The sequence below is a fragment of the Moschus berezovskii genome, chromosome 12 (assembly GCF_049115385.1).
Source record: "Moschus berezovskii isolate FMDL1 chromosome 12, NW_MosBer_1.0, whole genome shotgun sequence".
In the NCBI taxonomy this organism is placed as follows: domain Eukaryota; kingdom Metazoa; phylum Chordata; class Mammalia; order Artiodactyla; family Moschidae; genus Moschus; species Moschus berezovskii.
The window spans coordinates 45461584-45480301 of NC_142471.1; the positions used below are offsets into that span (position 1 = coordinate 45461584).

The window sequence follows — 18718 nt, forward strand, 5'->3', positions numbered from 1 at the left end:
TAATGTCATGGCTGCAATCAGCATCTGTAGTGATTTTGGAGCCCAAAAAATAAAGTCTGATACTGTTTCCACTGTTTCCCCATCTATTTGCCATGAAGTGATGGGACCAGATGCCATGATCTTTGTTTTCTGAATGTTGTGCTTCAAGCCAACCTTTTCACTCTCCTCTTTCACTTTCATCAAGAGGCTTTTGAGTTCTTCTTCACTTTCTGCCATAAAGGTGGTGTCATCTGCATATCTGAGGTTATTGATATTTCTCCCGGCAATCTTGATTCCAGCTTGTGCTTCTTCCAGCCCAGCATTCCTCATGATGTACTCTGCATATAAGTTAAATAAGCAGGGTGACAATATACAACCTTGATGTACTCCTTTTCCTATTTGGAACCAGTCTGTTGTTAGAACTGGACATGGAACAATAGGCCTTTACAATTTGACAAATAATCCGCATCAGGAACACACTCTTCCTCCTTATGCCAGTGCCAGGCAATGATTAAATTAAGACTTGCAATGGTTCCCGAGTTTTGCATGTATCAGTGTCACTTGGCCTGTTAAAACACAGACTATTGGACTACAACCCAAGAGTTTCTGGTTCTATAGGTGGGGCCCAAGAGTTTGAATTTGTAACAAGTTATCACTTGCTTGAAATTGTAACAAGCAAGTGATATATTGCTACTGGTGTAGAACCAGTTAAATACTTCATTTCTTTGACATCATTCCACTTCTAGTAAGTGTAAGTTAGTCTTTCTGGAAGATTAGCAGTGATAAAAATTAAACTGAGGACAAAATAAGCTGTTTTATGTCCAGGAACAAAGTGGAGTATAAGCAAATCAATGTAGTGGGAAATAAGCCTCAAGTGTGTTAGTTGCTCAGTCATGGTCTGACTCTCTGCGACCCTGTGGACTGTAGCCCACCAGGCTCCTCTGTCTGTGGAATTCTCCAGGCAAGGATACTGGAGTGGGTAGCCATTCTCTTCTCCAGGGTTTCCTCTTGACCTAGAGATCGAACCTGGGTCTCCTGCATTGCAGGCAGATTCTTTACCATCTGAGCCACCAGAGAAGCCCTAAAGCCTGAAACTATTAAAACGGAGCTGTTTGTAGGAAGTGGGGACAGCAAGAATGAAGAGGCAGAAGAAAGGTGAAAAATGAATTTTACTTTTTTATTTATATTTGCCTACTTTGTGTGTCAACTGACTCTGAGATCCATGAGCAAAGCCAGTTAGTGGTAATTATGATAGAACATTTTCAAGGAAGGGCTTCCCAGGTGGTACTAGTGGGGAAGAATCTGCCTGCCAATGCAGGAGACACAAGTTCGATCCCTGGCTAGGGAAGATACCCTGATGTAGGAAATGGCTACCCACTCCTCTGTGTTTGACTGGAGAACCCCATGGACAGAGGGGCCTGGCGGTTACAGTCCGTAAGGCTGCAAAGAGTTGGATATGACTGAGCACAAGCAAGCGTTTTCAGGGAATTCTCCTGGACTCCACAGGACTCTTGTCATCCTTGAACACCATGAGTAAGTAGCCACCAAAGGGGATTTCTCCACATATTTGAACTTAAGGCAGAAAGTAATACATTTATTTCCTAGCTTGCCAGTCACTCCAGTGGTGATAAAATTAGCAGAGAGTTAATTTGTTAGGGAGTACTTTTTTTCATTGTTTAGTTCAACTTGAAAATGCTTTTTGTGAAACTTATACACCTATGGGAAATCATAAAATACTTCATTCTTGCTGACATTCTAATTAATTAATACAGGAAAGTAGTTATCAGGCATCCCATCCCCCTACACAACCAAAACTCATTAAGTCTGCTCTTTGAACTCAGAGCAAAGCTAGACAAAGCAGTTACAACATGAAAGACATTAATGTCATTTAATGGGGGAGAAGGGAAATGGATCAGGATCAGAAGTATTCAGAAACTGGCAAGCCAGGATTGGATGTAGGTGATATGCAGAAATAAAGAGTAAATAAGTAATTCTAGGAACTATTCCAGGTAAGTTGGAGAAAACATGTTCCACCCTATCTCTAGAGAGGCAGCTGTGCAGCTCTGAAGCAGAATGGATGGAGCAGCTATCAGAGGACTCTGCAGAGTGAACGCAGGAAGATTGGAGAGAAGACCAGAGTTTACAGTATCACCAAATCAGTGGTGAGTTTACCCTGTCTTTATCCTCTAGCCCTCCTGCTGCCACAGGTGAAATCAACAGAATTGAGCTGCAGAGAAGAGTAACTAAGGCCCCATGTTCCTGGACATGGAACCTAAAAGAGGCATATCAAGGAAATGAAATACACTGAAGCGATTATGATGAGTGGGGAAACTCAGGAAAGAAATCCTGTTAAACTGTTAAATAATTCTAAGAATTACTCCCAAATTGTGTGTGACTAGATATGAATGATCCTAATCAGTATAATAAAGATTTTGAAAACTGAGTTTCCAGAAAAATCTCTGGCAGAACCCAGACTACCATTGGATGCACATGTGCGACAGTTCTGAATAGCTCTGCAAAGTTTTTAAAACTGAATTGACATTGAAACCACAGCCTATAGAAGATGGGAGGGAATTTATGGCCTGAGTTTAATCTGGTCAATTTTTCGGCAAAATAAACATATCAACATTTTTCAAAGGTTTAAAAAAAACAAAACCCTAAAGAACCTGAAAACATGACATCCCAGTCCAAAATTACTCAGCAGATGAAGAAACTGGAAACTTTCAGAACTTATGAGAAACAACAATCAACAGACATCAATACTGACAAGACATAGACGTTAAAATTATCTGACAAAGATTTTAAATTGGTTATTTAAAATATTCTATCAAGTAATTGCAAGCACTTTTAAAATTGATAGATAAGTAGAAGGACTCAGAAATAACATGTAAAGAAGAATCAAATGGAAATGTTAGAACTGAAAAATATAATAACTGAAATATAAAACTCATTCAATGAGCTTAAAAACATAATGGAGATAGGTAAAATTGAAAATTTATCAGTAGAAATGATCTAATCTGGAAAATAAAGACAAAATATTTAAAGCAAATTAACAGAGCCTCAGCAACCTGTGGGAAAACAACAAAAGGTATAACATTCTTGTCATCAGAGTCCGAGGACAGCAGAAAGATTTCAGTGCTGAAAAATATTTTATACACTTATTTATTTTATTTGGCTGTGTTGGGTCTTAGTTGCAGCATGTGGGATCTAGTTCTCTGACCAGGATTGAACCTGGGCTCCTTGCATTGGGAACATGGAGTCTTAGCCACTGGGACCACCAGGGAAGTCCCTAAATATATTTTATTTATTTATTTTACTTGGCTGCACTGGGTCTTAGTTGCAGCATGAGTGCTGAAAAAATATATTCCAAGATATAATGTCTGAAAACTTCCTAAGTTTGGCAAACGACCTAAACCTACAGATTCAGGAAGTTGAACAAATCTGAAACAGAATAAGCCCAAAGAAATTCCATGTTCAGATCAATCATAATAAACTACTGAAATGAAAGACAAACGAAAATCTTGAAATCATGGGGAAAAATGGCACAGTATGTGTAGGGTAGGAACAATTTGAATGACTTAATTTTTAACCAGAAACTACAGAGGGAAGTGGTGTGGCATTTTCTATTGCTGAAAGAAAAGAACTGTTAGCTCGAAAATTTATATTTAGTAAGAAGGGCCTTAGGAATGAAGGTGAAATGAAGGTGTTCTCAGGTGAAGGAAAACTAAGAGAACTTGCTGCCCGCAGATCTCCTGTAAAGGAATTGTTAAAGGAAGTTTAACAATTCCCCTTCAGATGGAAGGGGAATGATACCAGAAAAAAAAAAAAGTACATCAGGAATAATAGGCAAGAGAAATGGTAAATATCATGGTATATATAATAGGTTATTCTATCCTTGAATTCTTTAAAATATACTGGATCATTGAAAGCAAAATATAAAACACCATCTGCAAGTTAAAAAAAATTTAAATATAAGATAACCATAGGGACAGCCCAGCTCCAAGCCTGAGCGGCCGGAGCAGGCTCCTGGCTGCCGCACGGCTGAGTGTGCTTTATAGACCATGTGCTGCTATGTATGCCTGAAGTACTTGAAATGCAAATTTGGAGAGACTTTGCCATCTAAATGCTTGGCTGGATTAAACGCCTAATTAGGATGATTTTTCAACAGGTTGGAAGCATGCAATCGGTTCTTTGGTCTGGGAAGCCATATGGGTCATCTCGGAGTATTGTAAGGAAAATTGGTACCAATTTATCTCTGATCCAGTGTCCAAGAGTTCAGTTTCAGCTGACCAGCCCTACGAAAGAATGGAGCTCCAGCCCCCTGGGAGAGGATGCAGTGGTGTCTTTTGCTGATGTGGGATGGGTAGCTGAAGAAGAAGGAGAGTGTTCAACAAGACAAAGGATAGAGGTCCAGTCAAGGCCAGCCCTTCAGGATGATCTTCCTTTCTTTGAGAAGCCCCACAGCAGGCAGCTGTCCTTACCCACCCTGTCTCCAGAAGAGCCTCTGCTGCAGACCTCAACGCTGGCCAATGAGGAAGCGCTGCAGATCTGTGCCCTTGAAAGTGAGCTTGCTGCCCTCAGAGCTCAGATTGCCAAGATCGTGACCCTCCAGGAACAGCAGAACCTCAGTGCAGGTGACTTAGAATCCACCAGGCCTGCTGCCACAGCACCACCCTCGGTCCCGCCAGTGCCCCCGTTGCCGCCCCCTCCGCCGCCGCCTCCCCTCCCACCGCCGGGGCTCCAGCAGAGCACTTCTGCTATTGATCTGATAAAAGAGCGAAGAGAGAAAAACGCCTCTGCTGGGAAGACCCCGGTCAAGAACAGTCCAAAGAAAACAGACCTGCCCAACATGCTGGAAATCCTAAAAGACACGAACAGCGTGAAACTGCGATCAGTAAAAAGGTCAGAACAAGACACAAAGCCCAAGCCAGCAGATGCTGCTGACCCTGCTGCCCTCGTAGCAGAGGCACTGAAAAAGAAGTTTGCTTATCAGTATCGAAGCGATAGTCAAGATGAAGCTGAGAAAGGCATCCCAAAGTCTGAATCAGAGGCCACCTCCGAGAGAGTGTTGTTTGGGCCACACATGTTGAAGTCTACTGGAAAAATGAAGACTTTAATAGAAAATGCTTCAACTTCTTAATAGACAAAGAGCTGGGAAAGACTATCTGAAGTTCAGCTGTTGGCTTATTAGGGCTGTTCGGCTAGTAGATATCAACACTGTTTTTTTGGTAAATACCTGAATTTAGTACTAGTGGTCTCCTTTTAGGTCTCATTAGAGGATGATGCTATATAACAAAAGCGCTCTAAGTTTGTTTGCTTTTAAGAGAAGGTCAGTTCTGAAGTTTTCTATAGCATATGTACATTCCAGCATGTTTTTAATGTGTAGCCAAGATGTTTAGGTTTCCAGTCTGGAAAACAATTACATAGATTTCAGAACAAAGGAAGGACATTTTGTAGATGTGAGTTTTAAATTAACACTAATTTATCTGTACACATATTTTATGTGCATGTATTTGGATATACAACAGGACATAAGATTTAGCAATGGCAGTGACAAGGCTGCTGGTAATCATTCCTACCCAGTGATGGAGCAGCTGGTATATCCAAATTGTTGGAGTGAAATGTTCGAGTTTGGAATTTCTTCTTGCCTTGAACAGAACTTTTAGATTCTTGCTCACGTTTTCTTGGAGATGGGGTTTGAGTAGGAACCAGATAATGTTCGCTGCTGAAATTCTGTAATACTTCCCTTTAGAGGGAAGTCAACGATCATGAAAACTGTTTCCACCTCAGTGCCGTCCAATTCTGAGGAAGAAAATGTAGTTTTCAATAGTGAGCAATCAAACTATTAAATCTCTTTTAAAGTAAAAAAAAAAAAGATAACCATAACATATTGGGGGTAAAATTTGTAAGACAAAATATCACTTAAGAGGTAAAGTATTAATTCTATTAGGTTGTGAAAAGCTAAATATGTAAATTGTAATTTTCAAAGTAATCACCAAAAACAATCTATACAAAGAGATATACTTAAGCACACTTTGTCAATTAAAGTAGATTAATAAAAATATAAATATATAATAAAATATACCAATAATTCAAATAAAGGCAAAATTTGGGGAAATAAAGGGCGGGAAAACAGGAAAACCACATAAATCATATAATAAATTGGTAGACCAAAATCCAAGCATACCAATAATTACATTAAATTGAAATGACCTATACTCACCAATGAAAAGATAGATTGTCACAACAAATACTATAAGATTCTACTTATATGAGGAATCTAGAGGAGTTACACTCTTAGGAAAAGAAAGTAAAATAGTGGGTGCCAGGAGCTGGAAAGAAGGGAGTTTTTTTAATGGATATAGACTTTGAGTTTCATAAGAATAAAAATTCTAGAGATCTGTTACACAATAATGTACATAGAGTTAACACTTTTGTTCACTTAAAATGATTAAGATGATAAATTGTATGTTTTTTTTAACCACAATAAAAAGTTGAAAGTATCAAATTAATTTTAAAAATACAAATAAATAAAACATGACCAAACTGTATGGGATTTATAAGACAACAGCACGCCAGGCCTCCCTGTCTATCACCAACTCCCGGAGTTCACTCAAACTCATGTCCATAGAGTCGGTGATGCCATCCAGCCATCTCATTCTCTGTCGTCCCCTTCTCCTCCCGCCCCCAACCTTTCCCAGCATCAGAGTCTTTTCCAGTGAGTCAACTCGTCGCATGAGGTGGCCAAAGTATTGCAGTTTCAGCTTTAGCATAAGTCCTTCCAATGAACACCCAGGATTGATTTCCTTTAGAATGGACCGGTTGGATCTCCTTGCAGTCCAAGGGACTCTCAAGAGTCTTCTCCAACACCACAGTTCAAAAGCATCAATTCTTCGGCGATCAGCTTTCTTCACAGTCCAACTCTCACATCCATACATGACTACGGGAAAAACCATAGCCTTGACTAGACGGACCTTGGTTGGCTGTGATTCATGAGGTCGCAAAGAGTCGGACACGACTGAGCAACTGAAATGAACTGAACTGAACTGAATTTCAAATATGATATCAGTTGTTATAAGCAAAAGAACAGAAAATAATATAGTATGTGAACATTCATCAAACTAATGCTGGAGTGGGTATATTAATATCAGAAAAAGGTATACCAGAAAACCAGGAAAATTACCAAGAATAAAGAGGAACATTATATACTAACAAACATTAATTCACCAAGATGCAAAATTCCTAAATGTATGTATCAAAGAACCTCAAATGCATAGAAAAAAAGGGGCAGAATTAGTGAGAAATAAATCCACAAATATAATTGCATACTTCAAGACTCCTCTATTTATAATGAATTCAGCTAGGAAAAAGAAAGTCAGCAAGTATGTGGAAGAACTGAGCACCACCATTAACTAAATACAATTGACAATTACAGAATGCTTTTACTGGTTAAAGAGCAGAATATACATTATAAAATACTGTATCTAAAATATACAAAGAACTTTTAAAACTCAACAATAATAATCTGATTAGAACTGGACAACAGATCTGAACAGATATCTCATTGAAGATTTTCAGAAAACAAAAAAGCATGTGAAAAGATGTTCAACATCACTCATCAATAGGGGGCCGAAAATTCAACAGTGAGTTATGTTAAATGACTAAACCATAAACTGATAATACCAATTGCTGGTGAGGATGCAGAGTAGCAGGAACTCTCATCCAGTGCTGCTGGAAATGGAAAATGGTACAGCCACTTTGGAAGATAATTTGAGAATATTTTACAGTTTGCAATACTACCATAAAATTCAGCAGTTGCACTCCTGAGTATTTAATGATTTGAAAGCTACATCTACACAAAATCCAGCACATAAATGTTTACAGTGGCTTTATTCAATATTGGCAAAAACTTGAAGCAACCAACATGTCCTTGAGTGTGTCAGTGCACAAAGAAACTGTGGTATATCCATACAATGGAACACTACTTACTAATAAAAAAAAAAACAATGAGCCATCATGCTATGAAAATACATGGATAAATCTTAAATGCATATTACTAAGTTAAACCCATCTGAAAAGGCTACATATTGTGTGATTCCTGTTATATGACACTCTGAATAAGACAAAACTATAAATATTATAAATAGATCAGTGGTTGCAAGGAGTTCAGGGGAAAAGTGGGAGGGATCAGTTTACCAGTGAAGCTCAGATGATTTCTTAGCATGGTGAAACTATTTTATATGATACTATAAATGCAGGTACATGACACACATATGTCAACACTCATAGCACTTTACAGTACAAAGAATAAATCCTGATGTCTGCAAGTTAAAAATCATTAGGAGGTCGAGTATCCCAGAACGGAATGTAGAATGTGACTAAAGAATCTAACTGTCTATAAACGTATATAAAAACTTCACAGAGGGGAAAATGTTGCTGACCTGAGAAATTTTGATGTGAGTATAATCTGTGAGACTGAAGGCTAAAGAAACTACATAGCACTATAGTTGATAAAGTTGTCTGCCTTGGGGGTATGGGTTAACAATTCTGAAAGCACTACATATATATAATGGAATTGAACAACTGAGTAAACGATTGGCAGATGGCAGGAGCCAGGTTATCTATTGTTGGAGTTGGAGATATAGATAATCAAGGGAAGAAAGCTAGAATGATCCACGTAGTCATGGATTAGAGTTGAAGAGATCCATATGAACTTAAGTTTAGCTTAATGTAGGTATATATGATTATACATAGAAATATTTGTTTGTTTATAGGATATTAAACATGTTTCCTTAATCTGTCAGCTGAGAAGGCTTAGAAGCAGTGACACCCCAGTAGCAATGAACAGAGCTAGCATTCCCAGATCATGGTTCCTACTACTATTTTCAACAGAAGTCACCAGGGCTCCTTGGAGAAATGGCTGATTCTAAGATTGGTACAGGGAATATACAAGATAAGCATAGAACATCTTGTAGTATTAGAAAAAAGGACGTGCTAAAAAAAAATCCCCAAATGATAGGGATATGGCAAAGGGAAACAGAAGCCAACTGAAAGAGCTCTCAGAGAACAATGCTAGAACAATCTGAGCAATGAAACACGTGAGACAGTGTTGGATAATAAGCCACGCTTCAGACAGAAAGCATGTTTGAGAAATAGCCACTATAGCTGAGTATAAACTCAGAACTGGGATGAGAATCCCCGACGGTGAAGAGCTAAAGACAAAATGGTAAGGGATACAGCTCAGAAGAGGCAATGTTCATTTGAAATACACTGGTAATCAAAAAATGCAAAGTAAATAATAGATAATATTGAAATAGCATTTTATTTCATATTGGCCAACACTTAAAAGAACCGTAAGTGTAAGCAAAGGATACTGGATAAAGGTCCATTCCTCTGCTGTAGATATATGAATTGCTACAGCCTTTGTGGATTTCTTGAACTAGAACTTGGCAGTACCTGGTGACATTTAGAACCTGATCCAGCCATCACACTGGGAGGGCCATCCTAGAAAACTTAAGGCCCAGTATGTAAAATCTATGGGCAAAGATCTGTATCCCAGACACAGCCTCCACGCTAGTAAATTGCTGATGATGATGTGGACTTGAGGCCGTTGCAAGGATGAAGGCTAATATATAGGCAACACATTTTGCAAACTAGGTATGAATATTAAAACACACAGCAATGTGGAAACACTGAGAGACTTCCACAAGAGGACCTCCGCTTTCCTGCTGTGACTGCTCACAGACCACCCTCTGCGCTCTGTGTTTCCCACAGCCCAGCCCTCAGTGAAGCAGCAAGAGAAACAGCAGACACAAACCTGACCGTGTCGGAGAGACGCCTGCGTATCCCCAGCCCAAAACAGATTCACCCTGGAGGCCTGACCCCCGGAACTCTGGCTCTGAAGTTTATTGATGTTTCTCTTGAGGATTAATTACTCCCAGAAAGTGTGGGTTGAGGGCCAAGGAGAAGTCTCTGGATCGTGGAGACAGAGACCGAGCCCTGGCCATGTCTTCAGGGCTCCTGGGGTCCGGCCATTATCTGCTTGTCTCTGCGGGCTTTGTTATCTCGTGGAAGTAGGTCTCCCAGTGGGTGCTTCCAGGGAGCGCAGAGGCTCTGGGACGAGTTTTCAGGGTCTGTTTCTGGCCAGAGATGACTCTCGGAACCTTTGTTAAATTTCCTCTAGTAGATCAGAGACATACGGGTTCCAGGGGAATTATGATAGTTAAGAGAAAAGTCTACAGGCTGGAGTGAGTGCATGCCAGGAGAAATGGAGGCCCCAAAGGACTCTTTGCTTGGGGAAGCATTTACCTTTGTGCTAATGATGCCCCAATTTAGTGAGCAGGGTTTGCAAAAGCCTGATCTGCAGAAGTTAGAATGCTCACTGCTGACTAAATGGAGATGTGTAGTGCTTATAAGGGTCTTCCTCCTTGACCCTCACCTAAAATGTATTCCTCTTAGCCCAACTCTCATGTCTCTCTACCACCTCTCTGGCTGTTGGAATGCCATGGCCCTTTAAAAACAGTAAACGTTATGAAGCTAGTGTGACGAGGTGAGGAAAATAGAACTCAGCTGCAATCAACTTTATAAGACCCTGTGTTTGTACAGAGAGTCAGAAAGAGGCGGTGCATGTGAAGTAGGACAGCTGAGAACACGTCTCTAACTGCTTGTCATGTGTGTGTCACAAGTGGCTCTGCCTCTGAAATCTCTCTGTTTGTGAAATGGTGTGAAATCAGAGGAGCCCAGCATGCATTTGTTCCCTTTTGAAATAAAAGCTGTGCTTTTGAAAGCTGGCATGATGGGCTTTAGGCTTTCCAGGTGCACTAATGGTAAAGAACTTGCCTGTCAATGCAGGAGATGTTAAGAGATGCAGGTTCGATCCCTGGGCTGGGAAAATGCCTTGGAGTAGGGCATGGCAACCCACTCCAGTATACTTGCGTGGAGAATTCTATGGACAGAGGATCCTGGCAGGCTACAGTGAATGGGGTTGCCAAGAGCTGGACATAACTGAAGCAACTTAGCCTGCACACACACATGATCAGCTGGCTATGCCTTCCAGTAGTCATGTATGGATGTGCGGGTTGGATCATAAAGAAAGCTGAGCACTGAAGAAGTGATGCTTTTGAACTCTGGTGTTGGAGAAGACTATTGAGAGTCCTTTGGACTACAAGGAGATCCAACCAGTCCAACCGAAAGGAAAACAGTCCTGAACATTCATTGGAAGGATTCATGCTGAAGCTGAAGCTCCAACACCGTGGCCACCTGATGTGAAGAACTAACTCATTGGAAAAGACCCTGATGCTGGGAAAGACTGAAGGCAGGAGGAGAAGGGGACAACAGAAGATGAAATGGTTGTATGGTATCACCAACTCGATGGACATGAGTTTGAGCAAGCTCTGGGAGTTGGTGATGAACAGGGAAGTCTGGCGTACTGCAGTCCATAGGGTCACAAAGAGTCAGACATGACTTGAGTGACTGAACTGAACTGATGGCTTCCAAATAAAATTATTATAATTTAATAGAACAGAAAAGTAACCCTCAAACAAACTATAAACATTTAATAAATTAATATGTAGCAAATATAGCTTCACAGGTAAGTGTTGGTGTTTGAAGTATTTATGAAAATAGGTACTCAGTTCACAATGTAACATTAAATCAATTCTATTTGAATTAAAGAGTTAAACATGGAAAATGAAACCATGGAAAGGCATGATGTCTATTTAACTAATCTCTTAATGGCAAATGGGCTTCCCTGGTAGCTCAGACGATAAAGACTCTGCCTGCAATGTGGGAAACCTGGGTTCAATCCCTGGGTTGGGAAGATTCCCTGGGGAAAGGAACGGCTACCCACTCCAGTACTCTGACCTGGAGAATTCCATGGACAGAGGAACCTGTCGCAAAGAGTCAGACACAACTGAGTGACTTTCACTTCACTTAATGGCAAATAACTTACGCACAAAACTGAAGGAGAAGGAAAATTAGTGAGATAATAGATTTAACTATGTAAAAATTTAAACCTCTCTATATTGAAAACTATTGGGACTATATGAGAGAAAGAATATTATTAATATGTAAAAAAGGTCATCCAAGTCAGTAAATATAAACACTCTAAAAGATGTATTAATTCACTTCTGGGCCTTTGCCATTGTATAGGTAACATCTGGATCTTGTTTTTTTAAATTATGTACAATGAGATGAATTTTTCACTTGTGTATCATCATGTGAATTTCTTTTGTTATTATCTGCTCCTATCCTTTGACCACATTTCTTTTATAGTGTTTATATTTTATTTACTGACTCAGATGATCTTTTTTACATATAAATAATATTAGTTCTTTCTCTCATATGGTCCCAATAGTTTTCAATATACAGAGGTTTAAATTTTTACACAGTTAAATCTATGATCTCACTAATTTTCCTTCTCCTTCAGTCCTGGTGACAGTGCAGACAAAGGGGGCCTATAACACACCTGTTAAGTTGGGGACACAAGTGACCCCACATAGGGGGACTGCTACTGGAGAAATAAGGATTGTGGGCAGCTTGCTTCTAAGAGGAAAGGGAAAGAAAAGGACTGGGACATACCTGCTCAGTTTTTCCTTCAAAATTCACCAATAACATAGGTCATCCCCAACCCGTACCTCTGTGGGAGAAGAGTGGATGAGATTGGAAGAAAGCAAATGTGTTACAATTGCAGGAGCTTCGCATGGACAGAAGCATCAGGAACTGAGAGGAAGTTCCTCCTTTCGACAACAAGCAAAGCCTGTTTTTGTCAGTTAATTACTTGTGTTAATTTTCTATTGCTGAGTAACAAATTATCACAAAGTTAAAAACATAAAGCAACACATAGTAATTATCTTAAAGTTTTTTTTTTTTTGGTGGGTCAGGAGTCTGTGTATAGCTTAGCTAGAGCCTCTGTAAGATTCCAGTCAAGGTGTTGGCCCGGATTTGGTTCTCGTCCAGAAACTTGACTAGTCATGTATCCACTCCCAGACTCAGGTTGTTGGCAGAGTTCACTTCCTTGTGATTGTTAAGACTGAGGTCTGGCTTCTTGCTACCTTTTAGCTTGAGGCCAGTCTGGCTCCTGAAGGTTGTTTGCAGTTCTTTAACCTGTGACTCTGTCTGTAGGTCCTCTCACAATGTGGCAGCTTGCTTCTTAGAAGCCAGTATGGAAAAGCAAGAAGTACAAGTAAGAGAAATGTACAATGTAATGTAATCACAAGAGTAACAACCATCATCTTTGCCATATTCTGTTGGTCACAAGCAAGTCAGAAGGGTCATCTGCGCTCAAAATGAGATCACACAGGGCCTGAACACCAGGAGGTGAGGGTCATGTGGGCCATCTTAGAGTAGACCCACCACACTACTGGAAAACAGGTGCATTCTTTGGAAGACAGTCTGACTAAACACTCTTATCATGTAATCCAGCAGCTGTACTTCTGAGTATTTACCCAAAGAAGTTGAAAATGTATGTCTACACAAAAACACAGACATACATTTTCAACTTTGTCAGGAAGATCCCCTGGAGGAGGGCATGGCAATCCACTCCAGTATTCTTGCCTGGAGAATCCCCACAGACAGAGGAGCTTGTCAGGCTACAGTCCATGGGGTCACAAAGAGTCAGAAATAACTGAAGTGACTTAGCACGCACACACAATAGAACCTACATGCAGATATTTGAAGCAGCTTTATTCATAATTGCCCAAACCTGGAAGCAACAAAGATGTCATTTAATAGGTGAATGGACAATAAATTGTGTTATATCCAGGGGAATATTATTCAGCACTAAAAAGAAATGAGCTCCCAAACCATGGAGGAATTTTAAATGCATATTACTAAGTGAAAGAAGCCAATCTGAATAATAGATTGATAACAGAATAGCCTATTCACATGTTGATATGAGCAATCTCAGTACATTCCCCCTAGTTTTGCTGTGTGAACCCACAGTTGTTCTAAAGTCATAGTCTTTTTTTTTTCTCATTAAACTTTTTTTAATGGGTCTTAAATTCTGTGACAGATTTTTTTGTCAAGTTGTTTTCGTTAAAAAGTACTGATTTTAAAAACTAATAACTTAAACTGCCACACACAAAACATATGGTCCACAAAAACATTCTCCTTTCCTTCTGAAGGTTTTACGATGCATTGTTATCATTAACCAGTCTTTTACTATTAAACTTAAGTGGTCAATTGAGACAAACAGTTCTGAGACCATTCTTCCACCACTGATTAAGACTGGGGTGGCAGGTATTGGGGATAATATTCATTTAGCCTTCTGAGCTTTCTGGGCAGACTTGGTGACCTTGCCAGCTTCAGCTGCCTTCTTGTCCACTGCTCTGATGACACCCACAATGACTGTCTGTCTCATGTCACGCACAGCAAAACGGCCCAGGGGAGGATAGTCAGAGAAGCTCTTGACACACATGGGCTTGCCAGGAACCATATCAACGATGGCAGCATCACCAGATTTCAAGAATTTAGGGCCATCTTCCAGCTTCTTCCCAGAATGACGATCAATCTTCTCCTTCAGCTCAGCAAACTTGCAAGCAATGTGAGCTGTGTGACAGTCCAGCACAAGTGCATATCCAGCACTGATTTGGCCTGGGTGGTTCAAAATAATCACCTGAGCTGTGAAGCCAGCAGCTTCCATGGGTGGATCATTTTTGCTGTCACCAGCCACATTGCCATGACGGACATCTTTGACATACATGTTCTTGACATTGAAGCCCACATTGTACCCAGGAAGGGCTTCACTCAGTGCTTCATGGTGCATTTCTACAGACTTCACTTCAGTTGTTACATTGATTGGAGCAAAGGTGACCACCATGCCAGATTTGAGAACACCAGTCTCCACACGACCCACAGGGACAGTTCCAATACCACCAATTTTATAGACATCCTGGAGAAGCAAACTCAAGGGTTTGTCAGTTGGGCGAGTTGGTGGCAGGATGCAATCCAGAGCTTCAGGCAGTGTGGTTCCACTGGCATTGCCATCCTTACGGGTGACTTTCCATCCCTTGAACCATGTTAGCACTTGGCTCCAGCATGTTGTCACTGTTCCGGCCAGAAATTGGCACAAATGCTACTGTGTCGGGGTTGTAGCCAATTTTCTTAATGTAGGTGCTGACTTCCTTAACAATTTCCTCATATCTCTTCTGGCTGTAGGGTGGCTCAGTGAAATCCATTTTGTTAATGCCAACAATTAGTTGTTTCACACCCAGGGTGTAAGCCAGAAGGGCATGCTCATGGGTCTGCCCATTCTTGGAAATACTGGCTTCAAATTCACCAACACCAGCAGCAACAATCAGGACAGCACAGTCAGCCTGGGATGTGCCTGTAATCATGTTTTTGATGAAGTCTCTGTGTCCTGGGGCATCAATGATGGTAACATAGTATTTGCTGGTCTCAAATTGCCACAGGGAGATATCAATGGTGATACCACGCTCACGTTCAGCTTTCACTTTATCTGAAATCCAGGCATATTTGAAGGAGCCCTTTCCCATCTCAGCAGCCTCCTTCTCGAACTTTTCAATTGTTCTCTTGTCGATCCCGCCACATTTGTAGATCAGATGGCCAGTCGTGGTAGACTTCCCTGAATCTACGTGCCCAGTGACAACGATGTTGATGTGGGTCTTCTCCTTTCCCATTTTGGCTGAGGTTTAACGGTGGTTTTCACGACACCTGTGTCCTGGCGGCAAACCCGTTGCGGAAAAAAAAGCTAAAGTCATAGTCTTACTTTTAAAAATATAAACAGAAAAATTTAACAAAGCCAAAGTTAACTTTTTTTGATAGATGAATAAAACTGACACATTTCTAGCAACAATAATAGATTACTAGAAAGGAAAACAGATGCAAAAATAGATTGCAAAGAAAGACTGATATCAGAGACCACCGCTCACTGTCAAGCACACGTTGTTGTTTTTCAGTATCTAAGTTCTATCTGACTCTTTGCTACCTCATGGACTGCAGCACACCAGGCTCCTCTGTTTTTCACTGTCTCCTGGAATTTGCTCAAATTCATGTCCATTGTGTCTATGATGTCATCCAACCATCTCATCCTCTGTTGTCCCTTTCTCCCTCTGCCCTCAATCTTTCCCAGCATCTTTTCCAATGAATTGGCTCTTTGAATCAGGTGGTCAAAGTATTGGAGCTTCAGCTTCAGCATCAGTCCTTCCAATGAATATTCAGGGTTGGTTTCCTTTAGAATTGACTAGTTTGCTCTCTGTGCAGTCAAGGCACTCTCAAGAGTCTTCTCCAGCACCACAGTTTAAAAGCATCAGTTCTTCGGCGCTCAATCTTCTTCATGGTCCAACTCTCACATCCATACATGACTATTAGGAAAACCATAACTTTGACTGGACTGACTTTGTTTGCAAAGTGATATCTCTGCTTCTTAATACGTTGCTAGGTTTGTCATATCTTTTCTTCCAAGGAGCAAATGTCTTTTAATTTCATAACTGCAGTCACCATCTGCAGTGATTTTGGAGCCCAAGAAAATAAAATCTCTCACTGTTTCCATTGTTTCCCCATCTATTTGCCTGAAGTGATGGGGCCAGATGCCATGATCTTCATTTTTTGAATGTTGAGTGTTAAGCCAGCTTTTTCACTCTCCTCTTTCACCTTCATCAAGAGGCTCTTTAGTTCCTCTTTGCTTTCTGCCATTAGGGTGATGTTATCTGCCTATCTGAGGTTATTGATATTTCTCCCCGCCATCTTGATTTCAGCTTGAGCTTCATCCAGCCTGGCATTTAACATGATGTACTCTACATACAAGTTAAATAAGCAGGGTGACAATATATAGCCTTGACGTACTCCTTTCCCAATGTTGAACCAGTCCATTGTTGCATGTCAAGTTCTGACTGTTGCTTCTTGACCTGCGTACTGATTTCTCAGGAGGCTGGTAAGGTGGTCTGGTATTCCCGTCATTTTAAGAATTTCCCACAGTTTGTCATCATCCACACAGTCAAAGGCTTTAGCACAGTCAATGAAGCAGATGGTTTTTTCTGGAATTCCATTGTTTTTTCTATGATACGACAGATGCTGGCAACTTGATCTCTGGTCCCTCTGCCTTTTTAAGATCCAGCTTTACATGTGGAAGTTCTTGGTTCATGTGCTGTTGAAGCTTGGCCTGAAGGATTTTGAGCATTATCTTGCTAGCATGTGAAATGTGTGCTGTTGTACGGTAGTTTGAACATTCTTTGGCATTGCCCCTTTTTGGGACTGGAATGAAAATGGACATTTTCCAGTCCTGTGGCCACTGCTGAATTTTCCAAATTTGCTGGCATATTGAGGGCAGCACTTAAAAAAAAAGCATCATTTTTTAGGATTTGAAATAGTTCAGCTGGAATTTAATCACCTCCACTAGCTTTGTTTGTAGTAATGCTCCCAAAGGCCAACTTGACTTCACTGTTTTCTTTAGTTGGCCAAAATCAGTTTCAGCAACTTAGAAACATAGAATCATATATGAAACAACTGGTTTACTTGCCAAACTCATCTTTATTTGATAGATGAGCAGATTTGGGACCAGAGAGGAAAAAGGGAATTGCCCAAGGGCACACGGGTTTTTCACAGAAATGGATCTAGAACTCAGAACTAATCATTCCAATGCAGAGGTATTTCTCTACGTCACACTGCCTCACTGCCTCTTATATTTAATAGCCCCCTTCTCCCTGCCCCTCCCCAGATATACACAACCACTGAATATAAAGTTTCCCCTCATGTAGGCTCTGTGATATAATTCAGCCTTTTAGAAGTGGGGGAAATAAAAGTACCAGGAAAAGGATGAGAGGAATAAGTTCTAGATGAGGTGGTGAGTTTATGAAGTGCAATGCTACTTAGGACTTCTCATCCCCTAGGCAAAACTGATACAGTGCCTGGGCACTGCTCTGGGACCACACTATTTCCCAGACTGTTCCCCATCTCCATCTGGCTTTAGGAATGTAATTGGGTTCACATTTATATTTAAACTGTAAGTATAATTCATTCACATGGTAAAAAGTTCAAATAGATGTACTGAATCAAAGGTTCAAACTGTGGAGAGCAAACTAACTGTTCATCCAACTCTAAAACGTTCTCTAACGTTAGTCTCTCCAACTGCATTCTACCCCGCAAAGGTTCTAGCCTTACTTTTGAACCTTCCTCTCAGTGGCCCCAAGCCACTGTTCTGAATGAATTTTTAGAGAATCCTCGGAAACAGTTTTTCTGAGCAGAGGAGTGTCAAAGCCTGATGGATTTTAACAAGGAATGGACTAAGGAAAGAATGCCAGGTATGTAAAGGGGGAAAAATAAACAAATCAAGGAGTAGGCTGTAGAGGAGAGCAAAGAAAGAAGGGAGCACAGAAAATAGCTATGATTAAAAAAAAAAAACAACAGTTTACATGATTTGCTTTCCTTCCTACCAAAATAAGAAAGGGACTTGCTTATATCCCTGTGCTTTGTATATATTTAATGTCTAAGTCACAGTGGAAATGGAAATGACATTCAAGTAATTTGCCTAAAATATGCTCAATTTAAAAAATTAAGTTTGTATCCTCAAAGACATTTTACTAAATCCTAGCTGACTGTAAAGAGTGGCCTCAAATTTGTTAGCATTTTGAGTATGGTATTTTCAAGGGAAAATCCAAGTTCAATGTAGAGAGACTGGTTTCTATTTTATTTCCTTTGCTGCCATCTAGTGACTATTCCAGGTAATGTAAATAAAGGAAGGCGTCCAGCATCCCAGAAGAGACTTCAGGAACTGAGTACATTC

General features: G+C 40.4%; 3 pseudogenes; 1 reads left to right on the forward strand and 2 right to left on the reverse strand.

Moving 5' to 3' along the window:
- Positions 1 to 3971: 3971 nt before the first annotated feature.
- LOC129550548 (mitochondrial fission regulator 1 pseudogene) lies at positions 3972 to 5470 on the forward strand (annotated as a pseudogene).
- Positions 5471 to 13994: 8524 nt separating this feature from the next.
- On the reverse strand, positions 13995 to 14812 carry LOC148775988 (elongation factor 1-alpha 1 pseudogene; annotated as a pseudogene).
- Positions 14813 to 14933: 121 nt separating this feature from the next.
- LOC129555991 (elongation factor 1-alpha 1 pseudogene) lies at positions 14934 to 15660 on the reverse strand (annotated as a pseudogene).
- Positions 15661 to 18718: the final 3058 nt, after the last annotated feature.